This window comes from Tamandua tetradactyla, chromosome X (genome assembly GCF_023851605.1).
Source record: "Tamandua tetradactyla isolate mTamTet1 chromosome X, mTamTet1.pri, whole genome shotgun sequence".
Lineage (NCBI taxonomy): Eukaryota > Metazoa > Chordata > Mammalia > Pilosa > Myrmecophagidae > Tamandua > Tamandua tetradactyla.
The window spans coordinates 58,687,690-58,699,448 of NC_135353.1; the positions used below are offsets into that span (position 1 = coordinate 58,687,690).

Here is an 11,759-nt window from a genome sequence, read left to right on the forward strand (position 1 = left end):
AAGGGGACTTTGCAAATACTTCTTTATTCACTGTTCAAATTGCTCTGAGATTTATCAGGGCATCACATTAACTTTGACAAACCAATAAAATCTCACTCCCTATTCAAGATTCCATGAACTTATGGTGCTCAACTAAACTGACCATGAAAGTTAAATTAGGAAATGCACTACCAAAAATATAAAATTTGCACCAAATAAACATCTAACCCTTTAGTCTCATTCAGAAGTTGAGATTTTAAAATATGGATGATTTTAATTTAATTTAAAATATAGATTATACCATCCTTTCCACAGTCTTCTAGTATACATTAGTCCTATCCATATGAATTTCATTCATATCTGTAGTTGAAGTCTGATTTTTTTCAACTTTTTTTAATTTTTAACTTTTTTTATTATATAGTATAACATATATACAAAGCAAAGAAATAAAAAAGCAATTGTTTTCAAAGCACTCTTCAACAAGTTGTTAGAGGACAGATCCCAGAGTTTGTCATGAGCTACCATATGATCCTCTTATATTTTTCCTTCTAGCTGCTCCAGAATGTAGGAGACTAGAGGGTTTAAATATTTTTTTATCATCACAATCGACTTTTTTCCTTCTTTTTTGTGAAAAATAACATATATACAAAAAAGTTATACATTTCAAAGCACAGTACCACAATTGGTTGTAGAACATATTTCAGAGTTTGACATGGGTTACAATTTCCCATTTTAGGGTTTTTACTTCTAGCTGCTCTAAGATGCTGGAGACTAAAAGAGATATCAATTTAATGATTCAGAATTCATATTAATTTGTCAAATGCTATCTTCTCTGTATAACTCCATCGTCACCTTTTATCTTTACTTCCCTCTCTTTAGGGGTGTTTGTGCTATGGCAATTTAAAATTTTTCATATTGAAAGGGTCTGTCAGTAATGTGGTGTAGGGAGATGGAACTATCTGATGTTCTGGAGAGGCTGGGCTAAGTTTCAGGTCTTATCTGGACCAGGGATCCATCTGGAGGTTGTAAGTTTCTGGAAATTTACACTAGTGCATGGAACCCTTGTGGAATCTTATATATTGCCCAAGGAGTTTTTTTGGGATTGGCTGGAATGGCTGTGGTCGGGGTTGGCAGCTTATGAAAAGTAGCAAGGTCTAACTGAAGTTTGAATAAGAGCAACCTCCAGAGTAGCCTCTCAACTCTATTTGAACTCTCTCTGCCACTGATATCGTATTAATTATACTTCTTTCTCCCTATTTGGTCAGGATGGAATTGTTGATCCCATGGTGCTAGGTCTGGATTCATCCCTGGGAATCATCTTTCACATCGCCAGGGAGACTTTCCCTTGGATGTCATGTCCCACGTAGGGAGGAGGGCAATGATTTCACTTACAGAGTTGGGTTTAGAGAGAGTGAGGCCACATCTGAGCAGCAAAAGAGGTCCTCCAGAAGTAACTCTTAGGCATGCCTATAGGTACTCTAAGCTTCTCTACTACCTACATAAGCTTCACATGAGTAAGCCTCCTGATCAAGGGCATGGCGTATTGATTTGGGTGTCCCTAAAGTTTGACACAGTATCAGGGGATTCCCTGATGGTAAGGTTTAATAGTTACATATTCTTTCTCCCACCCCTCAGGGGACTTGGCCAATGTTTTTTTGATTATCTGCTTAATATACTCTACGGTGTGTCCAGGCATTATGATAATTTATACAGGATTAAAAGACCTCTTTCTTATTCTGTGCTCCCTGTATCTCAATTGTTCCAGACCAAATAAACCTCTTTGCCATTGGTCTCAAAGAGTATGTCTGGCTCTAAAATATAAAGACTGTATTCCTTATCCTTATATTCTGAATTACTTGAACTCCATCCTGTTCAGCTTCATTCTTATCTCTAAATATCATGTTATATATACATATATAAAACAGCCTCTCAGAATCCAGAAATAAAAATCACCACTCCGGACTTAATTGTGTCTGTTTCAAAAGCTTGCAATCTAGGCTCCTGTTTTCTTATAAGCATTTTCTAAAGGTGACTATGCCATTCTTGTTCTTTCATTCCTGGCTTATTTTGTCTCACCAAATGTCCCACATGTTCATTCACATTATTGCATACGTCACGACTTTCTTTCTTTTTGTAGCAACACAACCTTCGTCCATAAGTATACATCATTGTTTGCCAATCTACTTCTCTTTCAGTTCATCCTTCAGCCACCTGCATTCATCGGGCATCAAGTAGAGAGCCCAGAGTCTACAGTTCATCAGCATTCTCAATTTTAGATAATTTCATTCTTCCCAAGAGAAAGAAAACCAATAAACACACCCTCACCAAATAGAAAATCTAAATCTCTTAATTCTTGTCTCTCACCCCGTTAATTGCCTCTGTTGTTGCTGTGCTAGTGCTGAGGTTTCCTTTTGAACATAGCTCATAGCATGTAATAGCAGTTTTCCCCCTGTACCCTGAACTTAAACACTTTCTGCACAAGAATCATATCTTTGAAGTAATTCTTGTGAGAACTAATTCATATTTCTAGTATGAATCAGTGGGACACATAGGTCTATACAACCACTTTTCAATCTTGTTCATCTTCAATATGGTAATATTACTTACAGATTCACTTAAAAACCACTTTCACTCACATCTATTACCTTACATTGGAGTTCAATCTCATTAGCTATCAGTTCACCCATCTCTAGCTTCTGTTTATCTCTAAGTCTCCTATATTCTCTATTATAAGCCTCTGATTATACCTTTAGACTGGTCATAAAAGTGGAATCATGCAGTATCTATCCTTATGTGTGTGTGTCTAATTTCACTCAGCATCATGTCCTCAAAACTTATCCATTTTGTCATGTGCTTCAGGACATCATCTTGCCTTACTGCTGCATAATATTCCCTCATATGTATATACCACATTATGTTCTTCGATTCGTCTGTTGATGGGCATTTGGTTTGTTTCCATTTTTTGGTGACTGTGAATAATGCTGCTATGTATGACTACATATGACTACTACATATACTACATATGACTACACTGGTGTGCAAATGTCTGTTTGTGTTGTTGTTTTCAGCTCTTTTGGGTATATACCAAGTAGTGTTATTGCCGGGTCATAGGGCAACTCGATATTTAGTTCTCTGAGGGATCACCACCCTGTCTTCCACAGTGGCTGTATCATTATACATTCCCACCAGCAGTGCGTAAGTGTCCCAATTTCTCTACAACCTCCCAACATTTGTGGTTTACTATTTGTTTAATAGCAGCCATTCTTATAGGGGTGAGGTGGTATCCCATTGCAGTTTTGACTGCAGTTCCCTAATAGCTAGTGAGAATGAGCATCTCTTTATGTGCTTTTGGACCATCTGTATTTGCTCTATTCATATCTGTAGCTCACTTTAAAGTTGGGTTGCTTGTTCTTTTGTTGTTGAGTTGTTTGATTTCTTTATGTATACAGGACATCAAACCTTTATCCAATGTGTGATTTCCAAATATTTTCTCCCATTGTGTTGGATGCCTCTTCAACTTTTGACAAAGTCTTTTCAGGCACAAAAGTATTTGATTTTGAAGAGTTTCCATTTGTCTATTTTTTCTTTTGTTGCTTGTGCTTTTGGTGTAATGTTTAGCAAGCTACCTCCTATTACTAGTCTTGAAGATGTTTCCTTATATTTTCTCCTAGGAGCTTTATGGCACTGGTTCTCATACTTAGGTGTTTGATCCAACTTGAGTTAATTTTTGTATAGGGTGCAAGGTAAGGGTCTTCTTTCATTCTTCTGGCTATAGATATCCAGTTCTCCATGCCCATTTATTGAAAAAACTATTTTGTCCTAGGTCAGTGGATTCGGGGGCCTTTTCAAAGATCAGTTTACCATGGATTTGGTGGTCTATTTCTGCACTCTCAAACCAATTCCATTGGTCAACAATAGTATCTTTGTGCCAGTACCATGCTGTTTTGACCACTGTGGCTTTATAATCAGTTTTAAAATCAGGGAGTGTTAATCCTCCCATTTCAGTCTTCTTTTTTTACGATGCTTTTAGCTATTTGGGGTCTCTTTCCCTTCCAGATGAATTTGATGACTTGCTTTTCCACAATGGGCTGATCAATTAAACAAAGAGTTTTTAAGATACAATGCTTACTTTCTGATGTTGCTATTATTATAATTATTTGATAGAGACAAAGGAGAGGTCTTTGGTAAAGTTGAGAAATTGGATGCACCTGGGGACTTAGGAGTAGAAGGACCCCTTGGCCATGTTCCATCTTCATTTTTCTGTTCTATTACTAACATCTGTCCTTGGTATAAACCAGCATCCTGAATGTGCTGTCTGGTTTATTCAGTGGTTCAAATGTATTATTCATGTATTTGTTTCACAATCTGGTCTCATTTTCATCTGGAATATTGAATATTTTTCTTATTTCCTTTTCAATTGTATCTATTGTGTCAGCTTTGCTAAATCTTTGAGTTACAACATTGTTCATATTTTCATTTTCACAGAGCTTCAATTCTGTGAGATATACTTCTATTTTGCAGTGCTTTACAAATATACCCTGTTCAACCACCTTTTGTGCTATTGGCTCCTACCTTCCATCATTGTTTACCAGCTGACATGTTTATTTCAGCCCTCAGTTGGCAAAAGTATGTAATCCAATTCATCAATAAGATACTCCTTAAGTGACTGGGCATCACCATTTTTGAGAAGTCCAGAGTTATCAATCAGTCCAGGATATACATTTTGATCTCCCATTTTGTATTTGTCCCAACTGTCAAAGCCAACATATTTTTCCCACTGTTTGAATGAGCGACTATTGACTAGGTACCAGATGTCCCCTTTCAGGAGCGAGGTTTTTAGCAGCAATGCAATGTCACACCACTGGGTGTCCAGATTCACCTCTCCATCTTCTGCCATCTTCTCTCATGAGCGGTAGCAGAGGTGGAGGCCATGGCGGTGGCCAACTTGATGGAATTTTGATTAGTACTGCATTGAATTGTAGATTGATTTGGGAAGAATTGACATCTTAACTATGTTAAATCTTCTTATCCATGAACTTGGAATATCTTTTCCACCTATTTACATCTTCTTTGATTTCTTTTAACGGTGTTATATAATTATCTTTACATCTTAGTTAAGTTAATGCCTGGAACCTTGATTTTTTAGTTGCTGTTTTGATTGGAATTTTTTCCTTAATTGACACCTTGGTTAGGTCATTGCTTGTGTATAGAAACATTGTTGAGGTTTGCACATTAATTTTATAACCAGGCATCTTGCTGAATTTGTTTATCAGGTCAAGTAACTTTGTTATAAATTTCTTAGGATTTTCCAAGTATAGTAGCAAATAATGAATGTTTACTTCTTCTTTTCCAATTTGGATGCCTTTTGTTTCTTCTTCCTGCCTGAATGCTCTGAATAGTAGAATGTTGAATAATAGTGATGACAGAGGGCATCTTTGTATCATTCCTGATCTTAGGGGAAAATCTTTCAGCCTCTCACCATTGAGTATGATGCTAGCTATGGGTTTTTCTTATATCCTTTTTTATCATTTTGAGGCATTTACCTTTGATTTCTACTCTTGTAAGTGTTTTTATCAGAAAAGAATGTTGCATTTTGTCGAATGCTTTTTCAGCATCAATCAAGATGATCATGTGATTTTTCCCTTTCGATTTGTTAATGTTTTGTATTACATTAACTGATTTTCTTGTTTTGAGCCATCTTTGCATTCCTGGTATAAACCCCACTTGGTTGAGGTGTATAATTCTTGTAATGTGCTGTTGGATTTGATTTGCTAATTTTTTTTTTGAGAATTTTTGCATCAATGTTTATTATGGAAATTGGTCTGTAGTTTTCCTTTCTTGTAGCATCTTTACCTGGTTTTGATATTAAAGTGATGTTAGCTTCATAAAATGAGCTAGTTAATATTCCTTTTTCCTCAATTTTTTGGAAAAGTTTGATCAGGATTGGTGTTAGTTCTTTTGAAATGTTTAATAAAATTCCCCTTTGAAACCATCTGGCCCTGGACTTTTTTTATAGGAAGATTTTTGATGACTGATTGAACCTCTTTACTTGTGATTGGTTTGTTGAGATCCTGTATTTTTTCTTGAGTCAATGTGGCTTGTGTGTTTCCATGAGTTTGTCCATGTCATCTAAACTGTCCAGTTTGTTGGTGTATAGTTGTTGCTTGTATCCTCTTATGATTTTTTTTTATTTCTCCAAGGTCTGTGATAATGACACCTCTCTCATTTCTGATTTTTTATTTGCATCCTCTGTGTTTTTTTCTTTGTCAGCCCTGCTAGTGGCCCATCAATTTTATTGATTGTCTCAAAGAACCAACTTTTGGATTTATTGATTCTTTCTATTGTTCTTTTATTCTCTCATTCATTTAACTCTGCTTTAATCTTTGTTATTTCTCTTCTTCTATTTGCTTGTTTGTTGTTCTTTCTCATATTCCTCCAGGTGAGCAGTTAATTCCTTGATTTTTGCTCTTTCTTCTTTTTTATTATAGGCATTTAGGGCAATACATTTCTCTCTTAGCACAGCCTTTGCACATCACATAAATTCTGATATGTTGTATTATCGTTTTCGTTAGTTTCCAAATAGCTACTGATTTCCTTAGCAATTTCTTTTTTGACCCACAGTTTAAGAGTTTGTTATTTAATCTCCATATATTTGTGAAATTCTTGTTCTTTCATGATTATTGATTTCCAGCTTTTCTCTATTGTGATCAGAAAAAATGCCTTGAATAATTTCAATGTTTTTAAATTTATAAAGACTTGTTTTGTGCTCCAGCATATGATCTATCCTTGAGAATGTTCCATGTACACTAGAGAAGAATGTATATCATCATGTTTTGGGGTGTAATAACCTACATATGTCTGTTAAGTCTAATTCATTTATCAAGTTGTGTGACTTTACTATTTCCTTGTTTATTGTCTGGTTGGTTGTTCTGTCTATAGAGGAGAGAGGTGTATTGAAGTCTCCTACTGTTATTGTTGAAACATCTATTGCTCCCTTCAGTTTTACCGATGTGTCTGTTTCATGTACTTTGGAACTCCTTGATTGGGAGCATAAACATTTATGATTATTATTTCTTCTTGATTAATTGTCCCTTTTACTAATACATAGTGTCCTTCTTTATCTCCTATGATGTCTTTACATTTAAAGTCTATTTTGTCTGATATTAGTATAGCTAATCCTGCTTTCTTTTGGTTACAGTTTGTGTGGAACATCTTTTTCCATCCTTTCACTTTCAATCTTTTTGTATCCTTGTGTCTAAGATGAGTCTCTTGTAAGCAGTGTATAGCTGGATTATATTTCTTAGTCCATTCTGCCAGTCTGCATCTTTTAATTGGTACCTTTAGTCCATTAACAATCAAAGTTATTACTCTAAAGGCATTTCTTGAATCCAACATCTTATCCTTTGGTTTTATATGTCAGATCTATATGTTCTTTTCCTTCTCCCTCTTTTTATCCTTTAAGTTCCCTTTAGTACTCTTTAGTTATGGAGCTCTCTGCCAGACCTCACTTATCTGTCTTTTTTTTTTTTTCAGCTGGCACAACTCCCTTTAGTATTCCTTGTAGAGCTGGTCTCTTTTTGTCATATTCTCTCAGCCTTTGCTTGTCTGAGAATTTTAATCTTTCAGTTTTTTTAAACATTTTTTATTGTATAGCATAAGATATATACAAAACAAAGAAATAAAAAAGCACTCTTCAACAAGTGGTTACAGGACAGATCCCAGAGTTTGTCATGGGCTACCGTATGATCCTCTCATATTTTTCCTTCTAGCTGCTCCAGAATATAGGAGGCTAAAGGGCTTAAATATTCTCTTATCATCACAATCAACTTTTTTCCTTCTTTTTTTTTGTGAAAAATAGCATATATACCAAAAAGCTATACATTTTAAGGCACAGCACCACAATTAGGTGTAGAACATATTTCAGAGTTTGACATGGGTTACAATTTCACAATTTTAGGTTTTTACTTCTAGCTGCTCTAAAATGCTGGAGAATAAGAAAGATATCAATTTAATGATTCAGCACTCATATTCATTTGTTAAATCCTATCTTCTCTGTATAACTCTGCCATCATCTTTTCTTTCCATCCCTCTCCTTAGGGGTGTTGGTACTATGGCAATTGTAAATTTTTCATATTAGAAGGGACTTTCACTAATATGGAGGCAGATGGGGGGCTGAGCAGATGCATGGGGGCTGGTATATGCAGGATGTAGGTAGACATATTGTATTTAAGGGTCGTGGGTGTCAGGGTGTGGGATGTAGTCTACAGAAGTTGGTTCACAGTGAATTTGGGGTTCTGGTGTGTCCCTGCACAAAGGGAGGGGTCCACGGGGGCTGGGATGTGAATACACGAGTGTGTAGGGGTGGGACACTTGTCACAAGGGTTGCAGGACCTATGTCGGGTGGATGATGATGAGTGGGTGGGACCCTGGTGCATGTTCCCAGGTGAGGGGTGGGGTGGGTAGGGACGCTTGCTAGCGCAGGGCAGAGGCTGTGTACCACAGATGTGCCCTAGAGCACCTTCCAGGTGTGGGAGATGGGCACTTGTGCTGTGGGGTGGGGCAAGGGTTCGCCCATGTGTGAAGCAGGGGGGTGGGATGCAGGGGTCAAGAGGTCCGTGCAGGGATATTTGGTGTCCAGTAGGTAGGATGTTGCTGTGCCAGTGCATAGATCCGTGGGGCAGGGCCTTAGTGTGCGCGAGTCTATGTGGCAGGGCCTTGGTGTGCAAATGCGCAGATTTCAGGGGCAATGGAGTGGGATTGTGCCTGTGTAGGCCGGGGGCAGGTGTGGCCTGGATGCACAGGTCAGCGCTTTTGCAGAACTGGTGTGGAGTGGTGTGGGTGGGCACATGCTTATGCATGCATCTGGGAGCCTGGATGTTGATGTGCGCATGTGCAGAGCTCAAGTGATGCCAGGCAGGTTGAGTGAGTGTATGGGCTGGGTGCAGGTGTGGCCTGAGTATGAAAGTGAGCACCTGCAGCATGGTGACCACTTGCAGGAGGCAGGGTTGGGGAGGTGGGGGTCAAGGGGTTGACCTGCAGGTCTCCGGAGGGTTAAGACTTTACACTTGCATGGGAGAGGTGGGTTTGGCTTGGACAGGCTTGCACACATGGGGGGAGGGCACGGGTGGAGGGTGGGGATGAGCAGGGAGGGGGTCAAGGTGGGGATGCTTGGAGCAGGATGGGGGGCCACGGGTGACTGGGCTCAGATGTGTGGGGTGTGAGGGGAGTTGTGGAGTGCAGGGGGGGGGGCGCATGAAGGTAGCACATTCAAGGAACATGGCTTGGCTCACTTCCTAGTCCCTGCCTCCTTCCTGAAGGCTCTGGGCTTCCACTGGGAAATGGATATGCTAGAGTGTTTGTACTAGTAGCGGGTCTCAGGTTCTCCTCTTCTCAATTCTTCTGCTTTTTCAACCAGGACATCCCTATGTGGTGTAGAAGATCCTCCCAGGTCACATATACCCTGAAATTCCTCTCCTGGTCTTTTTTCCTGTCCCTTTTCTAGCTGTTATTTGGAGCAGGGGTGAACTCGACCTATCCTATTCTGCCATCTTCCCAGAAATCCTATACAGTATTTTATTTATCCATTCATCAGTTGACAAACTTTGAGTTATTTTCATTTTGGGACTATTATGGACCATGCCTCCATGAACATCTCTGTACTTGTTTACTTGGAGGTGTGTTTTCATTTCTCTTGGGTATATACAATGGAGTGGAATTGCTAGGTCATATCGTAACTACGGTTTGCATGTTGAGGAACTGTCAAAGTGTTCTCTTTCTTTCCAGCTGGCTTTGTCTTTTATTTTTTATTTTTTAAAAATTTAATTGAGATATCTTCATATACAATACAGTCCTTTCAAAGTGTACAAGCAAGAGCTCACAATATTATCAGTTAGTTGTGTACTCATCACCATAATCATTTTGCATCACTCCAGAAAACGAAATAATAAAAAAAGAGAAAAACCCATATATCCCAAACCCCTTATTCCTCCCTCTCATTGACCACTAGTATTGCAATCTACCCAATTTATTTATTTATTTATTTGTCCTTATTTTTTACTCATCTGTCCCTACCCCAGATAAAGGAAGTATCAGCCACAAGGATTTCACAATCACATGGTCACATTGTAAAAGCTATGTAGTTGTGCAATTGCTTTCAAGAATCAAGGCTACTGTAATACAGTTCAAAAATTTCAGGTATTTACCATTAGCCACTCCAATAAACTAAAAAAGGATATCTATATAATGTGTAAGAATAACCTCCAGGATAAACTCTCGGCTCTGTTTGAAATCTCTCAGTCACTGAAACTCTATTTTTTCTCATTGCTATCTTCCCCTTTTTGGTAAGAAGGTTTTCTCAATCCCATGATGCTGGCTCCCAGCTCATCCCCAGAAATCATGTCCCGTGTTGCCAGGGAGAGTTACACCTCTGGGAGTCATGTCCCATGTAGCAGGGAGGGCAGTGAGTTCATCTGTTGAGTTTGCTTAGAGAGAGGGGCCACTTCTGAGCAATGAAAGAGGTTCTCTGGGGTGACTCAGGTGTAATTTTAAGTACAGGTCTTGGTTGTTGATACTTCCTTGTGTTTTCTGTACTTCTGCCCATGATCTTTCTGCCTGTAATCTTTTTTCCAATTTTGTCTATCTTAAAATTAAGACTAATTATAAAAGATCTAGCTCAAACATCACCTCTATGATGCTTTCCCCAAGCAGCATCACTTTCTCTAAAGCAGGGGTTGTCAAAGATTTTCTGAAAATAGCCAGATAGTGGATATTTCTGGCTTTTCACACTATATTCTCTGTTGCAATGACTCGTTGTAGTGTAAGAGTGGTCATAGAACAATATGTAAATTAATGGGCATCGCATGCTCCAATAAAATCATATTCACAAAAATAGGCAATTGGTAGTTTGCCAAATCATGATCTAAATCACTCTATTCATACTTTGATAACACCACTCAGTTCACGGTAATAAATTTAATAGTTTATATATTTGCGTTTGCCATGAGATAGGGACATCTTTTTCATCATTGTAGCTCCAATGATCAGTATAATGTCTGGAATATAGCAGATGATAAATCCATAGTCTTTGGCTGAGTGAATGCTGATACAAAGAACAGTGAGAAAATTACTTCTTGATGACTATAAATTAATAAATATTCTGGCTGTTTTAAATGAGATTGCCCTTGAATAAAAGCTTTTTCACTAGGGAAAAATCTTGGCTTTTGGCATCAAATCATAAGTCCCTTGATTTGATTAGTTCCAAAGATGTTATACTACCAGCTCACTGAAACAAATCACAAGCAGGATATACTGCTTGTCACATAGAAGGCATTCACTGAAAGTTTGTTTGATTGGATTTCATTAATAGAAAGGATCTTTGTTGGAACCTTAGCTTTAGACATATAAAACATATAAGAACGTACACTTAACTCTCTTCACCATCCTCCCACATCCTTATTTCTAACAGAAAGAAAGGAAGTCTCAGGGCTTGGAGATGACAATTGTTTCTTTAGCAAAATAAGGAAAGGGGGCCTGTCAACTTCCTCACCTCAGTCTTTGTGAGATTTTCCCACATGTCCTCTCACATGTGTTCTTAATACAAGTTATCTCTCTCTGATTACTCTTTGAGCTGTGCCATTGAGTTCTTTCTCACAGCATGGCCAAGAACCAAAATCTGGCACCATGTTTTGATGAGCCATTGAAGAGACACTTCTGTCCAACCATCTGGACTGGTGAGTATCAGGAGTGCATGGCCATGTGCTGCAGCTTTCTTTCCTGCTTGG

At 38.3% G+C, this 11,759-nt stretch overlaps 1 pseudogene; it reads right to left on the minus strand.

Annotated features, from left to right (window-relative positions):
* Window positions 1-4,104: 4,104 nt before the first annotated feature.
* LOC143671843 (ubiquitin carboxyl-terminal hydrolase 15 pseudogene) lies at window positions 4,105-4,876 on the minus strand (annotated as a pseudogene).
* Window positions 4,877-11,759: the final 6,883 nt, after the last annotated feature.